At 46.6% G+C, this 24,066-nt stretch overlaps 1 long non-coding RNA gene across 1 annotated transcript in view; it reads right to left on the bottom strand.

Moving 5' to 3' along the window:
• Positions 1-577: 577 nt before the first annotated feature.
• LOC138468285 (uncharacterized) overlaps positions 578-24,066 on the bottom strand; it is a 103,993-nt gene continuing 80,504 nt past the window's right edge. Inside the window, exon 3 of the long non-coding RNA XR_011268236.1 lies at positions 578-769. This is a non-coding gene — a long non-coding RNA (uncharacterized lncRNA). The remainder of the gene's footprint in view (positions 770-24,066) is intronic.

The raw sequence follows: 24,066 nt of genomic DNA, 5'->3' as shown, positions 1-24,066 counted from the left end.
ATGTGTGCTCCCTTGCCCTGACCTTCACACCACGGAGATGAGCCCAGCAGACCCACGTGTTCCAAGAGCAACGGAGAGAGGGCAAATTATCAGCTTGTTTCCCATATAGTATCAACTTTTCCAAAGGCCCCTCACGGATGCAATGCTAGAATGTGCCCCCAATTCATGTCAGTGATGCTGGTACATTGATACTGGAGGGCTGGATGGGCATGAGGCGAGTGCAAAAGGCCCGGAATACTGCTGAAGGGAGACACACTTATGTGGATTGCAAAGGCAGGGTTTTGCAGAGGAGTGTCTGGAGATACTGGGTCTGGGGAGGCCATGAGAACAATGGTCACCGTGCAGAAGATCGATTTTGAAGTGTACATGGTGTTTAGCACCTTGGCCGTTCCCAATCACCCAGTACTGGAGTGCTGTATAATTGTGGGGGGATGGCTTGTTGCGGGCGATGTGATCACAAAAAGGCACCAACCATTATTTCATGTCCCTCAAATGAGTTCTTGATTCACTGGAAAATTGAAACAACTATTCGTATATGCTCATTTGTATTTTATTTAGTTTGGTGATGTTGATTGCACAAACAAACTACAAATTGTATACTTGAGGTTGCAGCACAGTGTGCGAAAATCCCCTGTACTGTCTGCTGTCGCTGGGGAATTTTGTGCGAATGACTCCAACGACACAGGCAGGTATTACTCGTCGAACGCAGAATTCAAGCTTCCCATAAAGCCACCATGTAAATGAACAGTAGGCCACTAGCCTGTACCACCTGTGGAAGGGAAAAATATTTACTGTAAGTGTTCCAGCCTTACTTGAAAATGCATCCTGAATTCTATGACATAGTTGCCCTTACAAACGTCACTTTATTGATAAATTAACTTGGGCTTTGGAGTCCAGACACATTGCAAGAGTGAACACACATTCAATCCATAACGGGTTGGGCCACAGCAGGAGTGTTACGAGGTCTGGAAAAGGTCAGGGGGTAAGCTAATGTCTAGTCAGGCAGGACTTGGGGCTAGCTTGCATTTTGGTTGTAGCACCTGAGCTTCTATCCGGGGCTACAACCTAAAGACTGGGGGCTATAGCCCCCTAACTCCCCCCATCCCCCACCGGGCCACAGAGAAATATTGTTTCTTAGTTGAAAGTGAAATGCACGTAAGCGATGAACACTGCGCTTTGATAAAAGAGGGAAATATAACCATTGTGAAGACTAAATTCATTTGTCGGTGATCAATGAAAGTGATGACAATGGAGGGTACAAACATGAAATATTATTCGTCTCGGTGGTCAAAATTCACACCTAGAGTACACTTACTCGTTACTTGGATTGTGATGGCGAACTGTTGCATGAGGTTCGTGCATAAGTGGGTGGAACGGGTGAAATGGTAGAACGGATGAAGTAGGTGAATGAACGGGTGATGTGCTTGGAACCAGCGAAGTGGGCGGAACTAGTGAAGTGGATGGAACGAGTGAAATGGGTGCAATTAGTTAAGTGAATGGAACATGTGAAGATGACGTATGTGTATGGATGATGCATGGAGTAAGGATAACATGGGTAGAACGAATGAAAGCAGTAGCGCATAAAATGGTGGAGTGCATAAAATGGTTGAAGTACATTGAACGGATGGGAGTGCATGGAACGGGTGGGAGTGCATGGAACGGATGGGAGTGCATGGTGGGAGTGCATGGAATGGGTGGGAGTGCATGGAACGGGTGGGAGTGCATGGAACGGGTGGGAGTGCATGGAACGGCGTGACGTGCATGGAACGGCGTGACATGCATGGAACGGTTTTGGAGGGCATGGAACGTCTGAAAGAGCATTGAAAGGAACGGTCTGAGTGCTTGAAAGGTCGTAATGCACGAAACAGTCGGAGTACATGAAACGGACGAAGTTCATGGAACTATTGGAGTGAGCACGATCTCAAGCACCTACAGTAAACCACCATAGTCACATCTCCACGCTTATTCTCTTCTTTACACCACCACTCAAATAGAACACAGCGATACTATGACACCATTCGGTATAGCTGTTCTCATACCAACATCTGCCTCATACTCCCCATCACTCTAACTAAACACTGCTGGTTACACACCCCCCAGCCAGGCGTCCTCCTCAGGCCTAACGCTGCCACAATCGGTCTGGATAAATCCTGCCAGAACTAATACATACTCTTTATCTCTCAACCACCACACCTACCGCTAAGAAGCAGCTATTACACGAATGCCACACCAGCTGCACACATATCCGGTGCTCACACGCACCTTTGATTCTCTCTACTCTCTCTACTGACTTGAACTTCGGTTCCCAAGGGCGTTGAACCTACCAGCGGCTTCTGACCATACCAATGGTACATAAGGCGCTATATAAAAGCAAAGTAACATAACATAACATAAGGGTGTGTCCTTTGTGCCGGAAAGGGCATGGACGCTCTTATGGGTGAGGAATGACTAGGGAAATTCTTTTTTAAAAGAAAGGAGCCTGGGAACAGTATAGTAACAAATACTGGGACATCCGAAGAGAATAATGAGCAACAACATAATTATGGCCATCAATATTCAGCTGGGAATCATAATTGTTTAAAAACAATGCTTATTGGTTATACTTACTTAAACATAAGAAGGCATTTAACCATTTACATTAGTTTATTCCTTCCACAATACATTAAAATTAAAGACTAAATAAAAGAAGAAAGAAAGTTTCAAGGCTCCCTCCCCGGAATCTTTCTCCATTTAAAAACATCAACACAAACTTTACCTCAATTCTTTTTACAGATGATAGGCACATTTCTAGGTCATCATAATGTATCTGACATCTCAACATTCGTAAAATCCACCCAAAAGGGCCAAGATGCTGATTCACTCTTGCGGCTTGGCACAGTTTATCACTGCTTCTACAAGTTGTAGCACCTCTCTGCATAAGCTTGTTCGATCTCCCATTAATATCCACTCCTTCCATTGTCTATTCAGTGTTTTCAACGGATAGAACTGGAGTTCTTTCATGAGGTTCAAGCGCAGCTCACCAAGCGCAGTACAAGAGGTAACAAGGTGGCACCTCAGCCTCCCCTAACATCCCACAGTGTCGACACAAACTATTTTCCATTGGAATTTGCCTCCTAGCTAGCTCAAACTCGCCGGTTTGTCAGGATGTTCAATCCACACCTAAGTAGCAAGTCCCTGTAGTGCGGGGAGAGACATTTCAGGATATATTTGGGCGGTTGATTCAGGCCCATTCTTTCTCTTCCAAGGCAGGGTCTTAGGGTGTAAGTTCATTTGCCTTATAGTTTCAACCCAATCCCTTTCCAGAAGTTTTTATTTTTGATGGGTTTGAAATAACCTCCTCCCGTGCCACTCCCTTTTCTTCTAAGACTGCCACAATCTTCTTCCACCACCTCAAGAGACACTTGTCTGGGGATCTTTCAATCATGCTGAATATTTCGAGTCACTGGCTCTGCCAGCCTGCACTTCCTATAGTTTATGATAGATTTCCAAAGAGCTGACGATTCTAGAGACTGTAATCTACGTTCATGTCTGATTACTGCTACTGCCAGAGAGCTGGGTAGTCTCAGGATTTTGTGCCAGAACAGGCCCTCTAGTAGAGCCCAGACTTTCCAGGACATATTTAACATCCCCTCACAACCATAGGTTAAGATGGGCACCACTTTTTGCCAGTAGAATGTTAGCAGGGGTGAAAGGGAATATTTGCACTATTTACAGAGTATTTAGGTGCCCTAAGCCACAAGACCTTTTGTCTTTAAACGAAGGGAGAGGTAGTGGGTGCTGTCATCTAGGTTTTTATTAATGATTACCCCCAGGTAAACCCTTGAGTCCACTACTTCAAGGGTCTCATTTCCTACTTTCCATGAAGGGCAATTTCTTAATTTCCTACGAGCCGACGACATAGTAAGGATCTTTAATGTTTTAACATTCATTTTCATGTTGTTGGCCTCGATGTAAGACTTAAACCTCTCAATTCGCCTCTGCAGACCGACTGGGGTTAGTTCCATAAACACCAGATCGTCTGCATAGAGGATCCATGGGATCGTTCTATTGATCTTAAGTGGAAATTCTCTAACTGATGCCTGTGATCCCCCCAGATTTGAAACATACAAACTAAACAGTAGGGGGGCCAATGCATAGCCCTGCTTCAATCCGCAATGGGTCTTAGTTTTTCCGGACAATGCCCCATAGCTGATAGCCTAATTTGCATAGACGTATCTGTGTAGAGGGCGCGGATAGCCTCCAACAGGTCGGCTGGGCACTGCCAGTTCTTTAATTTAGTCCACAGCTTTTCCCTGTTCACACAATCAAAGGCCTGTTCCAACTCCATGAAGGCCATATGGATACAGGTCACCGATTCAAGCACTCCTTGTTTTAAGATACCAATTAAAAAGAGGTTGAGGGAGGTCCCCACGCCCCTCACAAATCACGTCTGTCGGGGATCCAGCCTCCCTGCCCCAATTGCCCAGCTGGTCAAATCACACAATAGGAATGAGGCAAACAGTTTCCGAAAGAAGTCAAAAAAGGTGATTAGGGAGAACTATCATTTATGGCTAATTTCCCGCACCCAGTGAGTCCATCAGCAGCTTTGCTGGATTTCTGGAGTTTATTTTTTCCACCAGGTAAGAGTGTGAGCCCATTTTCCCACTCTTACATGTGTTTTGCCATGTGTATTTCTACTGTCTGTGTGATCTTGGGCTCTGGAGCCACACCACTCCAGGAGCCCCACTTTTTGTGTGTTACACAGCACCTTCAGTGCAGTGACACAGGGTTGTCTTCGAGACTTCCCACTGACTCCATTTTTCTGGGGCTGACTACTGTCCCCCAGAAACATGTAAAGTTGCCATTAACTTTATGTAGTCTCTTTAAACAGACCCAGTGCACCCCATTTTACATGGAGTATTGGAAAGGGTTATTTCCTACCCCTTTTGTATGTGCCTTGTTTTGCTCTCTTAACATTTAGACTTGGCTGGTGGCAGTGGTAACTACCCTAACCTTCCTACCGTGATTATACTATATAAAAGTGGTACTGTTTTAGGCTATTTTATTAGCCTCGAACCTAAACTCGCTTGACCAAATACTTTTATTTTGGCTCCGGTTGGGTTTAGTCGCCATTTCTTTTTGTTAAAATCCTTCTTGTGTTTTACTTTTTGTGCCAAACCAGGTTTGCCCTCTTTGTTCGCCGACCTTTGGCAGGCTTCTGTCCAGAAGCCCTCCTTTGGCGTCTGGGTGTCTAGGTGGGCTGAATGTGAGGGAGGGGTTTAGTCACCCCCTGCACAGGGTCTTCTTGGAGACCCAAGTCGCACTTTGTGTCGGTTGGTTAAGGTGGTTGTCCGGGCCGGACAACCCCCCCTGCTGAGTGATTGACAGCCAGGCTGTGTGAATGGGGGATTTTGGCATAAAAGGCAGGACTCTTGGGCTGAAAGTCAGAATCGCCACTGGAACTACAAGAACCAAAGAGAAGCGGAGAGGAAGACGGCTGCTGCAACTCCTGAGTTCCGGTGAAGCCCTGCAGCAGTCCTGAGCTATCTACCCTTCAACAACAGAGAAGATCCAGTCTGAAGTCTTCTTCCCTTGAGCCTGGTGGGACCAACCAGCTCACCTTTAACAGCCAGAGAAGCCTCTTCTTGGTCGAAATCGCTGCACACAGCTGTAGTGGTCCGGATAGACATCTGAAGAGCCTCTCCTGTTTTAAAGGAGCACAGCTGTTATTCACTGTTGCTTCGTTGCTGCTGGCTTCATCCCTGGGTAGTGCAGATCACTCCAGACGTCCTCCTTCTTGTCCCCACGACTGAAGCTCCAGGAACCATGAGTCTGCAGGAACAACTGCCGTGGCACCAGCTTTCTTCAACGAATCAGGTACTGTGTCCGACTTTGAGGAATTGGGGAGAACCCTTCTTCCTCACCAAAGACTTGTCCTTTTCTTCCTTCCCTCTAACAACTTTTGCTTCCATTTGTGACAATATCTAAGTACTCCTGGCAATCTCGAATCGTGAACTGTTCTAACCGTGTGATCCTCGGCAACAGGACTTCTGTTACATTTGTCACTGGTGCAGGCCTATTGACTTTTATCTACCTTTTAGAAAGTGTCCTCTGATTCTATCTGCCTTGACAAAAGTATTGCCTATGATTTTTATCCCGTATTCTGTTGTGTTAATTCATGTGCTAAGTGTGTTTGACTTTGGTTACATTTCTTATCTGTACTAACTCAACAACAAAGGGGGAAAACAGAACGTGTGCATATTTTTCTTCCACATTGGGCCCAGTGGGAAAAAAAACACTTCCAATTGTTTAAGCGGTGTAGAGGCTGAAGCCATTTCTATGAAGCAAGCCAATGCTATAATATTGGGACACCCAGTTAGATTGTCTGTGCCACATGTAATTGATAGTTTATTGAATAAAACTAAAATGCAGCAATTGACAAAGGCCAGATTGACTAGATATGAGCTGACATTATTGGCTCCAAATATTGTCATACAACGTTGAAAACCATTATTGAGGCTTGTAGGATATCTCAGAATTCAGCCCAAGCAGCGGAACGTATTTCCCTTACCAGAGCTTGTGAGTTAAGCTCCGGTCTTGCAGTTAATATTTTTGCTGACAGCCAATATGCGTTTGGAGTAGCTCACAACTTTGTCCGCTTATGGGCTGAGGGAGGATTTTTAACTTCACACATGGGATATAAATACAGCATTGAACCGTGATTTTTAAATTATAGTATGCACTAACCCTGTAAAAAAAAAACAACTGTCCGTCATCAAAAACAGTGCATGCAAAACCATTATAAATGAAATAGGGAAAGGTAAACCTTTTGCTCACCAAATTGCAAAAGCAAATGCACAATCCCATGTGTCACCTATGTATATTACACACAAGATGAAACCAGAGAATATCATATTTGATAATACCCTTGAAACAGTGTGAACCATTCAGGCTGAGGCCACTGAGCAACAGCTTCAGGATTGGAAACTGCATGGGACATGTATAGATGGATGTTAGGTGGATTCATAGAATGAACATAGATGGAAGTTCCCAAATAAATGCATACCCCTAATGTGTCTCATGCCCATGGCTAATCTCATGTAGGAGCAGATGCCATGTCTAGTCGGCTAACCACAGAATGGAGCAACACTAAATTAAGGCAAGCAGCAATTGTGTATTGTAGAAACTGTTATGTTTGTGCTGTTCATAATATTAGCGAAGAAGGTGCACCAAAAGGACATTTTAGACCTCCAGAGTGCCCGTCTGAACAAATGGACTACAATGAATTGCCTCCTTGCCATGGAATGAAATATGTATTAGTAATGGTATGTATGTTCATCAAATGGGTAGAAGCATTCCCATTAAAAAATACTGCTTGGAGCAAAGCTAAAGTATTAAAGGATATTTACCCTGATTTGGGTTGCCACACACATGTTGGAGTGATAACGATGTTCATTTTGTTAATACCACAATGGATTTGATATGTAAGGCATCTGGCAGAAATGTCATGCTGTTTATCATCCCCAAGCAGCTGGATTAGTAGAGAGAATAAACTCTACTTTAAAGAAAGAATTGGCAAAAATATGCACTAGTAGCGCCCTAGGATGGGTAGATGCACTCCCACTAGCACTATTTTCAATGAGAAATATTGTGCATTCAGGTGTTGGATTGTCTCCTTATGAAGTAGTCATGGGCCGCCAAGCTAATGTGTGGGGTTTGCCAAATCCAAACCATTTTAAGTATTGTACCTTATTCTTTGTTGATAGTTTTCTGTAAGGATCTGACTAAAACATTATCTGTTCTCAGCAAAAAATTCACTGACAAATTGCCAAAACCACTGGAGTGGCCAGGACACAACATTCAACCAGGTGACTGGATTCTCGTGAAGAACTTCCAGCAAACATCTGGGTTAATGATTCGCGTTTAACAAAGATTAAGTATAATTCATCATTCTAAAATGCCAGCTTGAGCAATCATGGAGTTCATGTTTGTCTAAGCAATGCTATGGTATGATCAGGAGTGGAGTGACATAATAAAACACGCATTCAGTCTCATAAATGCAAAACAGTTCAACCTGCACATTCAAACTCATGATTTCCAGGCCTTTCTGTTCTGTATGCAAAGTGACCACAGGGACCTGCTGCTCGGACCTTCGATGGAAGGCTCTTCCTGTCCATGGCTGCTTATCAGCACAGAAGCATATTTTGACTCTGCTCCGAGCTCATCTAACACAGGAAGCTGCCACTTGTGGTTGGCTTTCTAATGTTTGAAAGGGGAAACTGTTCGCCTTTAGCTGACGCTAACCGCAAGTGTCTGTGAGTTTACAGCTAGTGTCTGATTCTGTCTTTTGAAAGTCACGCTCGCATTGTGTGTGAATGCGTGCTTTCTACCCAAAGAACATACATAGCTTATTACTATGATGGTGTCAAAACCACGTGTATTTTCAAGGCATTATATTTTCCTACTGCAAGTGCCTACATGTGTCTGTTGCCACTAACTTGTGCGTTTCCTGCCTTTGGCCTCTTATCTGATTTGCCAGGTGCGAAACTTAGCCATTGAAGACAAGAAGCTGATATTCTGTGATTAGCAAGAGGAATTAATCATGTTGAGTTCATTGCAAGGATCAAGCTATGCGTTTTGCTCTTTGCTGAACCCACGAGCGTTATTCATCAATGGCAATGTATCATCTACAGTAAATGTCTGTTGACACTAGCCCTCGCCTTATGTGCAATCGTGTACTTTGTATTCACTGCACAGTAGGTCATTTGCTGTTGCCATTACTGATCTGTACTGATCTGTATCTTAACTGTCTTAGCTTGTTCGTAACATTCATAAATCACGACACAACTTTCCACCAGGGGGAGCAGCGCCACTCCGCGTCAACTCTGGCAGACTTCCCTACGCACCCTGTGCCTGACATTACGTCGGGTGCCAGTATATATTTAGGCGTTGCACCCCATGAACTCAGTTCAACCCTCTTTCCCTAGCACTTTGACACTGAGCGACTGAAGAACTGATGATGTACTAGCGATCCCCAAAGAGGGGAAGGTAGGGAGGGCAATGAGGAATCCGTGGGACGAACATCCATCAGAAAGAACATTACTGAAAGGTAAGTAATGTGTTCTAATAGATTGCTTCCACTCATGGATTCCTCGTCTATGATAGATTCCCAAAGCAGTACGTAGATCAGGAGGAAGAAGCAGAGGAAGGACACCACTTGGAACAGGAAACTCTGAAGAGACACCCCTTTTGCTGTTTGACAGCTGTCCAGGACTGGGCCCGGTGATGGCAGCCACTCCTTTGGTAGAATGTGCCACGAGACTCTCTGGAACATCCTTCCCAGCCAGATCATAGCATTCCGAGATGAAAAGAATGATCCACCTTGACATGGTCTGTTTGGTCACAGCCCTGTCAGCATGAGCACCAGCATAGCCACGAAAAGCTGGTAATCTTTTCTGGCCTCTCTCACCAGATACACAAAGTTGATAAGGGCTCGCAACGGGTCCAGCCAATAGAATTGCTCCTCTGCCTTAGAAGGATGAGGCAAAGGATAAAACACAGGAAGATGGATCTTTTGGGGCAGATAGAAATATGAGACCACTTTTGGAAGAAAAGAGGACATCACTCTCAAAGTCACGTTGAGCTTGGAGGAAACCAAGAATGAAGATTTAACAGATAACGTCTGTAGCTCACTCACCCATCTTGCAAAAGTGATGGCAACCATGAAAATCACCTTAAGAGTGAGAAAACTAAAAGAACAGGAATGAAGGGGCTCAAACAGAGCTCCTTATAAGGAATGTCAAAACCAAATTTAAATCCCACGCCGGCACAACAAACTGGCATGATGGAAACTGGTTCAGAAATCTTGCAAGAACTGCAGGACTGTGGTGATTCTGAAGAACGAGCCCTGTTCCCGGGGACTTGAAAACCAAAATAGAGGCAAGGTATCCCTTAACAGTGCCAATCTGCATGCCCATTTAAGCCAAGGACCCGCAACCGACAAATCCCATAGGCTGATAACCTCTGCACTACCCTGTGCCACATACAGGGTAAGTTCAGTGCAGTAGCTTTCACCTTGATGTTTAAATTCCTTAGCATTATCATGTTCCCATCATGTTTTATGAAAATGGAAAATCCAGTTTACAAACTGGGGCCAACAGCATTTAGTGCATGTTCTGGAATGTGTTTAATTACACATCTGCCTTCCCTCCAAACCGCTTTTCTTTTCCTTTTGTTTTTTAGATCCCTTATAGATCTATTCGCCCTGAGGAAGGCTCTTCAATCAAGGCCAAGACTAATGGCTCTAAAGCCGAAACGTGCCGTTAACACAGCTCTAAAGTTCTAAACAGTAATTTACTGATGAACTGTGTTCATAACAATTATTTACAGGTTAAAAACTGGCACGTAGGCAGCTTCACCCAACATGATCAGACCCTGATCATGAATATGCGCAAAGGATAGTTACCTTTGCTTAACAAAAAGTTTGATTCAACAATGCAAGACATCTTAATCTAACTGTGTACTTCGTTTGCTTCAATGTGAAAATATTACCTTTTTTTCTTTTCCCTTTTTTGTATTTATTCCTTGAATCATTCTATTTTATAAATGTTAACCATTTAAGAGAAAGGTTTTTGCTTTTTGTGACTAAATTTCTCTGAACACTTTATGGGCAAATTCTGTTTGGTATTGCTCACAAGTATCATTGTATAAAATTTCTTTACTCAGAACAATGAATAAAATTATTCATTTTAACCATTTTTTTCTTTCTGTTTATATCAATTAATAAAATGTATGACTGAATATATTTTCCGTGTTTGCCCTACTTGTTCTCTTTGGTATTTTCCTATTTTCTTTCTGACTTCTTACGAAGCAGAACATTTACTGGTTGGGAAAAGTGAACCTGAACCGAGACCATAATTGCTTGGTCAACTAATAGTGAGAGTTAAAACCTTGTGTTTTCTTTGTACTTTGCCCCGAACTCCCACTGAACATGCAGGGGGCACCCCCCTTTTTTATTGTAAAACATTTAAGCCAAGGACAGCAACAAATCTAAAACCGGGGATAATTGCAGGATCAAGCATCCAGATCTTTTTCCTGACACCAAGCAGAAACTTTACGCCATCTGCAGGCCTGAATAGACTTTGTGGCTCGTGTCCGAGGTGAAAGGATTACATCAAGGACATAATCTGACAAGTCCCATTCCATGTATCTCAGCCACTCATTAGCCAAGCTTGAAGGTGCAAGGTGCTGAGGTTCGGGTGGAGGACCCTGCTCTCCGATTAGGAGAGTAAGTCGACTCCTTGAAAAGTGCCATCTAGAGGATATGAAAATGCCCAGCAACCCCAAATACCACGTCCTCCGGGCCCAGTCCAAAGCAAACAGGATCAATGTGATTCAGAACAGGCACAATCTCCTGAGAACTAGCGGACTGACGGGGATCGTCGGGAATGCATAAAGGAGGCTGAATGTCCACTCAGCCGCCGTTCATCCCCTAGATCTCCCTGATGAAATTCCCTGGAGCAGAACCACTCGCACTTCTTGTTCACACTGAAAGCGAAGAGGTCCACTTGAGGAGTTCCCCATAAAGAGAACATCTCCTACAGATCCTTCTGGTAGAGCTGCCATTCGTGGGAGGCTAAAGAACTTGTTACTGGGATTGGAGGACATTGATAATCCGAAAGAAGTTCGCCACTCAGTCCTCCGGCAGGAATGCCCTGCCCCAGGGAGTGTCCAAGACTGCTCCGATAAATATGAGAGACCGGGACGGCAAAACCTGAGACTTTTAAATGTTCAGGATAAAGCCAAAGCTGTGAAACAGAGTTCATGTGTGGAGTGCATGCTCCGTCACTAGATCTGAGGAGTGAGCTCAGTCTTTCCCCAGGTAGGGAAAGACATGAATGCCCTTCCTCCCGAGTCAAGGCACCACCAGTGCTAGCACTTTGGTGAAAACCCTGGGAGCCGAAGAAAGACCAAACAGCAGGACTTCAAACTGGTAGTGATGCTGGTCCACCGCAAATCTCAGGTACTTCCTGTGTTTCCGCACGTGGAAGTAGGTATCTAGAAGGTCCAGTGATACCAACCAGTCCCGCAGATTGAAGGCTAGGAAAGCTGTCTTTCCATCATAAAATGTTTAATCGAATTAAAATCCAACGAAAATTATCCATTGAAATGCATTTCCATCGAAATGCATATCCATTGAATATATTTCGATGAATTTCAAATTGATATTTCTTGACATTTCTTAATGATGACTAAAAAGTTAATATTTGTTATGTTTATTCAAAAGTATATTGTGTAAACTGTCATGAACTTGTATTTTAAATAGAATTCTTTTTAAAACTCTGTTATAAATAGCTGTACTTATTAACTTTCAAATATTAATTAAATTACTCCACCTTAACTGTTATATAGTAAATACATAATTGTTCTCGTATGTAAAATAGTAAAATTGTCAAAGAACAGATATATTTTTCGGACACTGGATGTTGCTGTTTTCCTTCGTTTCTTCATTGGATTCAATGTGTTTCCATCTATTTCTATGGTATGTATGACGTACGTATGATGTGATAGCCATTTTGTAAGTTAATTTGCTTGCGTTGGATGTTTCTCCTGGAGTTCATGTTTTCTTTGGATTTTTTTTAAACTGTACTTGTTTTTTTTTCTTCTTCAGATTGCTCTTTTTTATGGATTCTTTGTGGTTCTGGAATATGCTTATTGTGGATTTGTTTTCTTTTTTAAATGTTTTTTTTTGGACTAACGATGCTTACTGAGTTTGCTTCTGTTATATTTTCGATCCTCTCACCAGAAAATCGGTAAACAGAAAGTAACGTTACAATCAACTGTCACTTTCCATCACGTGTTCACAGTGGGTGTTTTACTCTTAGGCTATGTGTTTCCATCGAACCTCTCGACATTGTCGATGCATAGGTTTCGATGGATAAGCTATTTTAACTACTTACATGTTGTTTCGATTAATCATTTTTTCGTTGGTTATATTTCGATATATTTTATTTTCAATGGTAAATCTTCGATGGAAAGACTAGTAACCGGAATGCTAACAGGAATTGGGCCAGTGTAATGATCTTGAATTTGTCCTTGTGCAAATCCGGAATGGGACATAAGCCTTCTTTGGCACCAGAAAATAGGCTTAGTACCAATCCTTGCTACATTCCAAGTGCAGTACCAGTTCTATCGCACTCTTAGAGAAAGCTGATGGAGGTCATCCAAGAGGATGGAATCCAGAGGCATTGGGTGGTGTAAGGGCTATGGTCCGGAGTACGCGGCATGTAAGGAATGACCTGTAAAGCCCACACATCGGATGTGGTCTTGAACCATTCCTTGTTAAACAGGGGAAGTCTCCTCTCCACAGAGGTTTTGCTCCATGCAGTGCTGATGGGATGGGGGCTGCAGCTGCTCCCCAGCTGGGGACAACTCTACCCCTCTGGAAGCACCAGCCCAGCAGTCTTCACAGGGCGGCCTGGCCTCAACACCGCGGGGCATAGGAGTATGGGGAGGGAAAACACTGGCCTCTATCAGAAGCAGCAGAGGGCTGTTGCACAGCTAGGCTCATCAACTTCTCGGTGGTCTTTGATGCCTGAAAATTCAGTAGGTCATCAGCTTTCGTCCCGAAATTGGTTTTGCCCATTAAAGGGCATGTCCAGAGGTTTAGACTGGGCATGAGGCATGAAGCCGGGTGTTCTCATACAAGAGTTATGCCTTAGCACTACCCTTGTGGCCATGGACCTGCCCACATAGTCAGTTGTGTCTAATCCGGGCTGCAGAATCTGGCAACAAGCTACCCTGCCGTCTGTCACCATAGACAGGACGCTGTCTCGCATAGCCCCCTCAGAGATATGTTCAGCTGCATTTGCCATAGCAGACCACAGGCTGAAAGAATTCTGCCAGGGTTCTAGAAGAGTTTCGTGCGCAAAGAGCGAGGATGCCATCCTACAGAAACACCTTCCCTCAAACGGCTTGCTTACCCAGTCAGGTGTAAGAGAAGAAACTGTGGAAGACTTCACATTAACAGTTGCAGCCTGCACCGCCAAACTCTCTGTGGAGGCATGAGTAGAGAGGAAAGCTGAGGCAGATGGGGCAGGGTGATGCCTCTTTGCCAGGTCTGGGTTGGAAACGGTACCTTATCCAGCTCTGAAGAATCTCTGGATCAGTGGCTCTTCATTTTAGAAGAGGAGGAAGAAGGCTTGTGATAGGATCAACTTGGGGACTGGGATCACTTGCAGTGCTTTGTTCCCTTATGCAGAGGGGTCCTTTCCTTGGACCGATGCTCCACACTCTGTAACCTCAACTGAGACTCCAAGACATTACCCATCGTCTTGTGAACTGAGGTTAAAAGGTTTTGTTGCACATTCCCGGAGGGCCTTCCGATGCATGCACTGACACGACCCTGGATATTGAGCTCCTCGCCCAAGCAGTATAAACAAATCTGGTGCAGATCCAAAGCAGACATCTGCCGACTGCAATCCATGCAAGTTTTGAACCCTGAGGCCTTTGCAGGGTTGGACATGGGGTAGACGAATTTGAAGATTCTGAGGGCGTGTTTCTAAAGCGAACAGAGGTCGGGGAAAGCAGTAACTGGGGTGTGGAACCTCAATATATACTGCCCCAACATCATGTCCGGCATGGGGCGCATATCGGCATTGGGCAGAGCCTGGATACTCTGGCGGCGGAAACATTTCTGGAGAACAGCTGCCCTGTGGATAAAATATCATAGTTAAGAAATGTGTGGGAGGAGGGACTCCACTAGAAACCTTAGGAGAGGTACAAACGGCAATAGCCTTAAATAAGAGCACAGGGCCAAGTACTATACCAGTGGACCTCTGGAGCATGCCTGGACCTTTGGACCCTCCTATTAGTAAATATTCTCATTGCTGCCTTGAGGTCTGAAGATTTCTCAGCCACTTGGAGGGATAGGGCACATCTAAACTATTATCACCTGTGGGATTTAATGGCAGCCCCAGGATCAAATGAACTGAAAGGTCATGTTAGGCCCAAATATGCAGAAATACATTCTGGTCATGGGAAGGCACATTGGCAGATGGAAAGGACAGCCTCAAAACCTCAGCACTGCTAAGGTCCCTATTAAACTCAAACGTATGAACTTCTGCAGTTCAGGCAAGGAATATGTAAAAATGTAACTGGGCTGCAGAAGGGAATTATAAAGGCATAGTGGTTGCAAAGTGAAGACAAGCAGTCTGCAGGCAGCTGGAGAATTTAATCTATACTTATTTGAACCGCCACCTACAGTAACTTCCTTTTTTGCCGCGGGTGGCTACTCTGCCACAAACAGTCATCAGCTGCCATTGTGTTTCTACGGTGCAGCTCAACCTCATGTATTGATTTTTACTTTTCTAAATCACAACATCGGGTTCAGACTGGGACCAGACTAGCAGGGTCTGGGCTTGGCTTGGCTCACAATCAATGCTAGCCCCCAGCTGAGGACCCAATGAGATTGGAGTACAAGAGTTTGAGCGTTCAAGGAGGCGCATAAGGAATAAAGCGAGAATTGTAAACCATTGTTCGCTATCTGCTGCTAATACAACTATGTCTGTGTGCTCAAGCGACTAAGCACGTAAAGGTACAAAGAGGAGCGACTTGCTCCCAGACACTGCTCGTGCAGACTGTGGTGCTAGGCCCTTTGATCCACGTAGCCAGATATTGCAGTTTTGCCTTTGACTTATTAGGCATAGCGTCTAGCACTTGAATACAATAAAGATCAAAGGAACGGGAATCTCAGTTTCAAAACATTAGGGACTAGTGTTCTAGCGCAAAATCGGAAACCCATACAAAATCCACACGAAGGATATGGCAGTGCTCTCACACAGTTCCATAGACGTAAGGGTTGAAATTGCTACAAAAACAGATTCACCGCATAATATTTTGGAAATTGTAAACAAGTCCATTCCAAATGACACGCTTCTCGCTGAAGACCGGTTGGGCCATCTTGAAGATACACAGCCCACAAGTACAACTGAATAAACGGCACAAGTGCCAGAGGGGGCATGATTCCCCCAATCAGTCTTGGGGGTCAAAATGGGGGTGCTTAAGGTGGCGACCCTAGAATGAGAGCCTAGTGTAGAAGTCCATCAAATATAGACCTTTGGCGCAAAGGCTCCAGGAAAAAATACTAAGAATAGGTATTCAACAAGGGAACAGACCACTTGGGAGCCTAGGGGTTTGACTCCTCTTACTCTGCTAGCAAAACAATGTTTCTTTCTTATACACGTGCATCTATTCCATCAGAGAACCAACAATGTGGAACAAGGCCATAAGCTAAAAGATAACATGCCAATAGATAAACAGCTACTTGTACCCGGAACGGATATGGAGGAGGAGAGTGGATTACTCCAGTAAGTGAGATAGAGTGTTCCTCACAAGCTCTGGGTGGCTCCCTAGACCGTAATGAAGGGACGACCAAAGGGGGCTCCATGCATACGCAAAAAGGTTGTCAGCTGCTGTCTTTGGAAGTGGCGGGGGAAAGGATTCAACATCTGAAGAAAAATCTATAACAGCAGGGGTTAGGACTCAGAGAGTCTGTGCTGCGGGAACAGAGCGCAAAAGACTAAACCTAGAGGAACACAATTTAATTAAACAGAACATTTCAAACAAAGGAGAAATTGGGGGTACGTTTAGACCCTTAACCCATCCAGACTCTATATGCAAACGGATGAAGATCTACATAATCTGAAGCAAGTAACTATGTCAGATGAAGATCTGCTACTAGATCTTGCAGCCTCACAAACAGAAGAACAGGCAGCATCCCAAAAGGAAGGAATCCTTCCGCCCCAAACTGGAGTGGATTCTAATATGATAGCTATGCTTTTGATTTCTATGGCTCCTTTTATGAAGCTATATGAAAGTATAGCGGAACAGCTAAAAGACCAAACAACAGTAATTGCCATGTTACATTCAAAAATGGTTTTCGTGGAGGGGTTCATCTCAACTTTGCACAGGAACATGGATAAGAACACGAGCAAATTACAAATATTATTAAACCAGCAGAAAGTCCTAACCCCGGAAGGGGAGACGGGGTCATTGTGCAAGAAAGGGGTGAAGATGAGCCTGAAACAAAAGACAGCTCTACTGTGCAGGATGGAGTAGCTGAAAATAATAGTGGAAGTACGGAAGCCAGGGTGAAATCGCCAACTATAGCCATCCAGATAGGCGACAACGTTGATGGGGTTATGCACACACAAAATCAAGATTGTGGGTTTATAACACAGATGAAGAGGAGCGAAAGGAGAGCCATCTCAACTCTATAATATGTTGTGCCAAATCCCACGGCATTATCTCCACCGAAATTTAAGAAGAACTATGAGATTTTTTCAAATGACCTAAAACACCAGAAATATAGGGGAAACGGAAGGTTATCCGCAGAGTAAAAGGGTGGCTCTAAAATCATTAATGCTGGAAAATACCCTGAAGCGAACAAGGCTTAAGTGGATTCCAGCAGAGGGTGAAATTTAAAGATCAGGAACCTCAAAGTGATCAATTCCAGATTAACTGAGATGGCAATTAGCAAGGGTGAGTGGCCGTGAGGAAATAACTAACCAAGACAATTTAAAAAATAAAAATAATTGTCGAAAAGAATAGTCACTTCTGATGAAGATGACAATCCTACAAGAAGTACAATACAACAGACCAAAGCCTTCAAAAGGGACGCAATTCCGGTAAGGTAACGGAGAGAAGAAGAGGAGATAGAGGAATTAATAAATCTTTCCACGTATACCTACAACTTGGAGGAGGATGTAACAAACGTAGTCACGCCAACAAAAAAAAAAATTATATCTATTTCAGAAAGACAGGTCTGTATGGACAATTATGATCAATCAAGTGAAGTGACAACTGAAGATGAAGTGGAGGATGTAGCTTGGCAGACGGAGACCGATTCTAATTATCCTACAAAAAAGCCTGTGGCTAATGATTGGAGCCCTGCGAATAAAGGAAAAGACAGCCACCATGTACAGCAAGGCAAGTCCATCCCAATCAAGCAACGAGGATCCCCTCAAGGGCATGTAAGGTACGCATTTCACACCCTGGAACAAAAGCGGTGAGATTAACCAGGAGGGACGGGACCAGAGCACTTTGTAAAGCATGAAAAAATTGTTGCAAAAATGTGTTGTCCTTCCTCTCTTTCTACGCGGGGTACTGCACGCGGCCGTAACTCCGCCCATCTCAGCTGCGCCCTGCGCATCGCCCATCAGTCCCTTTCTATCGCCAGGTCAGTGACCTTTAAGCAATAACAGAGGAACCTTATTAGAGGGGACGGCGGGTGGGCGTATGGAGGAAAGGGGACTATGGACTAGGAGTAAGGTGGTCACTACGGTGAGTAACCTGGTCATACTCCTACGTCCCGTCCCCTTTCCTCCATACTTATGGGAGATTACCAAGCACTCCTTACAGGAACTATGGGTGGATGGAAAACCCCTTACTGAAAAAGGTTCTACAACACAACCTGATCTCCAGCATCAGATCTGGAGCTCAGGTCGAAACAATAATGTTTACAAAAGGCAGCTGGGGAGGTCCATGGAGCTGCTTTTGCAATGGTCTCACAGGGGACATATTTCTGAAAGGCAACAGCAGCTGCCTTGCTCCGCACCAGGTGTGCATGAATACCTTTGGGAGGCTGCAACCCTTGGACAGTGTAAGACTCTGTAATTCAAGCCGCAATCCATCTGGAGATAGTCGCCTTAGAGGCCTGTCTACTGTGTGGATTACCAAAGGTCACCAACAGTTGAGAAGAGCTACTAAATTCTGATGTTCTGTCTAAATAGAACTTAAGAGCCCTTCTAACATCCAAACAATGCAGAACCCTTTCCGCGTCTGAGGCAGGGTTCGAAAAGAAGACCGGCAAGGAGATTGACTGATTCAGATGGAAATCAGAGACCACCTTCGGCAGGAAGGAAGGATTTGTCCGTAGGACCACCTTATCCTTGTGGAAAACCAAAAAGGGATGTTCCAGTGACAAAGCCTGGAGCTCACTCACGCGCCTCGCTGAACTAACGGCAACCAAAAAAGACACCTTCCACGAAAGGTGCTTAAGGTCCGCCGTGGCCATTGGTTCGAAGGGTTTATGGCACAACGCCGTAAGGACCACGTTCAGATCCCACGTCGGGTGCGGTTTGCGAACCGGGGGTAAAGGCACATCAAACCTGTGAAATGTCTCCTAATCACTGGATTAGACAGAGAATAAGAGCATTGGTGGAAAGGTAGGCGGATATCGCCGAAAGATATGTTCTGCATGACAAAACGTGAATGCCCGACTCTGCTAGGTGGGATATGAAGGACAGCACAGTGTCAATCGTAGCCGCCCTTGGGTCTAGCTGTTTGTCTAAGCACCAATGACAGTACCTAAGCCATTTGCTCCTATACTGAAAGCTGAGTTTCCTGGCTGCCTGAATAATGCGCATGTTATCAGCAGACAGGTTGAGATTTTCTAAGGACCTGAACTCAGGCACCATGCCGCCAAGCTGAACGATTGTGGGGAGGGGCGCCACAGCTGCTGATGAAGCAGATCGGGAGTCACTGGTAGCCTGATCGGTGCACACAGCGACAGGTGTTGAAGTTCTGAGAACCAGAACCTGGCCGGCCACCACGGGCCTTTGAGCAGAAGCAAACAGTTCACCATGTTCTTTAGCTTGCAAATCGTCCGATGAATTAGAGGCGGAGGCGGAAAAGCATAGGCCCTCATGATGTGCCAAGGAATCTCGAGAGCATCGCCCAGAGAGGAGGCTCCCAGGCCATTCCTGGAGGCATACAGAGGAAGTTTCTTGTTTGCCGACGTCGCAAAGAGGTCCACCTCCGGCATGCCCCAACGCAGGAAAATCCATTAGAGGATCTCTGCCTTCAGATCCCATTCGTAGCTGACCATTGTCCACCGACTGAGGGCGTCTGCCGTAACGTTCAGCTGGCCCGGGATGTGTATTGGTGCCAGCCAGACACCATGACAAACCGCCCACTCCCAAATCTGGATGGACAGGTCCACGAGCGGGGGAGACTTAGTGCTCCCTTGCTTGTTGATGTAATACATTGACACCACATTGTCTGTGCGGATACGGACCACTTTGTTGGCAATGACCGGTCTAAACGCTTTGAGCGCTAGGAAAATCGCCAGGAGCTCCAGATGATTTATATGAAAGAACTTGTCCTGGGGCGACCAAAGGTCCGAGACCTGAAGAAGATCCAACGTCGCACCCCACCCCAGTAGGGAGGAGTCCGTCGTGACCGTCACCATCGGGGTTGGGTCCTGAAAGCCCGCACCCACCGACAGGTTGTTGAGAGACGACACCACTCCAGGTCCGCTCACATGGAAGCTGGGATCAACATCAACTTGAAGTCCGGATCCACTGCTTGACGCAAAGAACTCCGAAGAGCCATCTGAGTCCGCCTCATCTTGAGACGAGCAAGAGGTAAGGCCAAGACACAGGAAGCCATGAGTCCCAGAAGCCTCTGGAACCGCCAGGCCGACATGCTCTCCGACTGCGCAAAAATCTGACACGTGGCCAACAGATCCGCCATTCTGTCCCCGGACAGTTAAACTCTGCAATCGATCTTGCTCCAGTGAAAACCCAGGAAAATCAAGTCCTGAGAGACCGTCATGGAAGATTTCCGCCAGTTCACCGACAGCCCGAGATGGAACAGGAGCTGGAGGAGAGACTGCAGATTGCACGCGGCCTTCACCCGGCAAGGGCAACGTAAGAGCCAATCGTACAAATACGGATACACATGGGTACCCTGCAGACGAAGATAAGCTGCAATCACCAACATCATCTTCGTGAAGACACGCAGCGCCGAGCTGAGGCCAAAAGGAAGCACTCGAAACTGGAAATGCTCTTCTCCCACAGAGAAACTGAGGTATCTCCTGTGTGGATTCCAGATGAGTATATGCATGTACGCATCCTGAAGGTCCACCACACTGAGCCAATCGCCCATCTGTAAAGAGGACCGTATCTGGCCGGGCGTGATCATCTTGAATTTCTCTTGGGGTAGGAAAAGATTGAACTGGGAAAGGTCTAGGATGCTGCTCAGGCCAGCCTGGTTGGGTTTGGGCACCGTAAACAGTCGGGAGTAGAAGCCCTCTCCTTCACTCCCCTAGGGGAACGGGTTCCACTGCTCTGAGGTCCAGCAACTTCTGAAACTCGGCTTTGTGGGAGGGCGACCCTGACTGCTGGAAAGGAGGGTTGAAGGGTGGGGTAGGGGGTAGAGGTAAGCGGAAGCCCACACGAGCGGCTGACAAGACCCACCGGTCTTCGGTAATGGTCTGCCACGCCTCCCAATGAGACGCAATGCGTCCTCCTACCGGGGTCTCGTGCAAGCGCAGAGAACCCTGATTTGGCAGGCTTTTCGGTGGTGTTACCACCTGAACCTGAGGGGGAGGCTGAGGAATGGGAGAAAAACAAAGTCCGCTGCTGCCTCTGGCGGGAATTTCCTGAAGGGGTATCCACTCTGCGGGATTTCCGATCTAGAAACCCCCTAAAACCAGAGGTGGGCCGGCTTTGTGACAACCGTCTCTGCGTCCTAAAAGGGGTTTTAACCAGGATGGACAAGGTCTAGGCTGTCTGGGTGGTGTCCTTCGTTTTGGTCAGCTCCAGATCCGTTGAGGAATGAAAAAGCTCCTTACCGTCAAATGGCAGGTCCAACACTTTGTCCTGCACCACCTTTGAGAACTTGGTGGCGTGCAACCAAGCCTGCTGAGAGGTATCAACTCCAAGCATAAGGCCCCGAGCCGAAGTGTCAGCGTGATGAGCCGTGGCCTCCAGCAGATCCTGGGCCAAGACCCTGGCATCCGACAATCCTGCCTTAAAGTCCTCCAGCTTCTCGACCGGAATGAACTCCTCGAACTCCGACAGACCTTTCCACATCTTCATTTTCGCCCCCGCTAACACCAGTCCTGCATTGGCCTGCCGTAGCTGCAGGGCTGAATTAGCGAAAATCTTCCTCCCAAGGGAGTCGAGGAGCTTGTCCTCTTTCCCCAGAGCCTGAGTAGCCATCGTAGAAGAGGATGCTGCAGGCCTGTAGTGTAAATTGGCTGCAGCCACCACCGTGGAGGAGGAGGCGGACAAGATGCTAGGGCCACCTCTTCCGAAGAATGCAGCCTGTAGCACACGTCAATTTTGTAATTGACGAAAAGTCCAGAGTGTGGTTTCTCCCAGACTCTACGGACCTCAGCCAAAACGTCCTTCTGCAAGAACAGGCCGATACGCTCCGAAGGAGACAAGGTGAACACCTCCGTAAGCACACCATCCTGCGGAGCGGATGACTCGGGCACTGGGACATCCAATAGACACATCACGTCCAGCCTGGTTGGGTTTGGGCACCGTAAACAGTCGGGAGTAGAAGCCCTCTCCTTCACTCCCCTAGGGGAACGGGTTCCACTGCTCTGAGGTCCAGCAACTTCTGAAACTCGGCTTTGAGGGAGGGCGACCCTGACTGCTGGAAAGGAGGGTTGAAGGGTGGGGTAGGGGGTAGAGGTAAGCAGAAGCCCACCCGAGCGGCTGACAAGACCCACCGGTCTTCGGTGATGGTCTGCCACGCCTCCCAATGAGACGCAATGCGTCCTCCTACCGGGGTCTCGTGCAAGCGCAGAGAACCCTGATTTGGCAGGCTTTTCGGTGGTGTTACCAACTGAACCTGAGGAGGAGACTGAGGAATGGGAGAAAAACAAAGTCCGCTGCTGCCTCTGGCGGGAATTTCCTGAAGGGGTATCCACTCTGCGGGATTTCCGATCTAGAAACCCCCTAAAACCAGAGGAGGGCCGGCTTTGTGACAACGGTCTCTGTGTCCTAAAAGGGGTTTTAACCAGGACAGACAAGGTCTTGGCTGTCTGGGTGCTGTCCTTCGTTTTGGTCAGCTCCACATCCGTTGAGGAATGAAAAAGCTCCTTACGGTCAAATGGCAGTCCAACACTTTGTCCTGCACCACCTTTGAGAACTTGGTGGCGTGCAACCAAGCCTGCTGAGAGGTATCAACTCCAAGCATAAGGCCCCGAGCCGAAGTGTCAGCGTGATGAGCCGTGGCTTCCAGCAGATCCTGGGCCAAGACCCTGGCATCCGACAATCCTGCCTTAAAGTCCTCCAGCTTCTCGACCGGAATGAACTCCTCGAACTCCTACAGACCTTTCCACATCTTCATTTTCGCCCCCGCTAACACCAGTTCTGCATTGGCCTGCCGTAGCTGCAGGGCTGAATTAGCGAAAATCTTCCTCCCAAGGGAGTCGAGGAGCTTGTCCTCTTTCCCCAGAGCCTGAGTAGCCTGAGTAGAAGAGGATGCTGCAGGCCTGTAGTGTAAATTGGCTGCAGCCACCACCGTGGAGGAGGAGGCGGACAAGATGCTAGGGCCACCTCTTCCGAAGAATGCAGCCTGTAGCACACGTCAATTTTGTAATTGACGAAAAGTCCCGAGTGTGGTTTCTCCCAGACTCTACGGACCTCAGCCAAAACATCCTTCGGCAAGAACAGGCCGGTACACTCCGAAGGAGACAAGGTGAACACCTCCGAAAGCACACCCTCCTGCGGAGCGGATGACTCGGGCACTGGGACATCCAATAGACACATCACGTCCAGCACCCGGCCGTGAAAGGCTCTAATAGAGCGCGGCTGATCTTCGCTATCCTGATCGCCCTGCGCATCATCCGACAGGTCAGGATCCTGCTGAACCACGTCGGGCACCGGACAACCGAGGCAAGGGGGAGGCTTCGCAGGCAAAGGCGGCGCCGGCGGAACCACGTTAGGCGCGGGTGGAACCGGTGGCGCAGGAGGGCATATCTCCCTAAAAAGACCCTTGAAATACTTTCTCATGGGGTCAGTATGCATGAGTACCTGAAATTTGCTGAAAAAAGCGTCCTCCGGAGAAAGCTTTGGAGCTGCCGGAGAAGGCCTCTCATGAGGGAGCTAATTCCAGGGACGCAGAGGGGAGGGTTGCCAAGCAGGCCCATTCCCAGAGGTGTCCACATAAATCAAGGGTGCCGAACCCACAGGCAGCAAAATGTTGTGCGGAAGGGGCATCCGAGCGTTCCAGTCGTAAACCGGACGAAACGGATGCACACAAGGAACCTTATGTTCGCCAACAGAA

The sequence above is a fragment of the Ambystoma mexicanum genome, chromosome 4q (genome assembly GCF_040938575.1).
Source record: "Ambystoma mexicanum isolate Mex_15411 chromosome 4q, UKY_AmexF1_1, whole genome shotgun sequence".
Classification (NCBI taxonomy): Eukaryota; Metazoa; Chordata; class Amphibia; order Caudata; family Ambystomatidae; genus Ambystoma; species Ambystoma mexicanum.
This window is presented reverse-complemented; position numbering and strand designations above follow the sequence as displayed.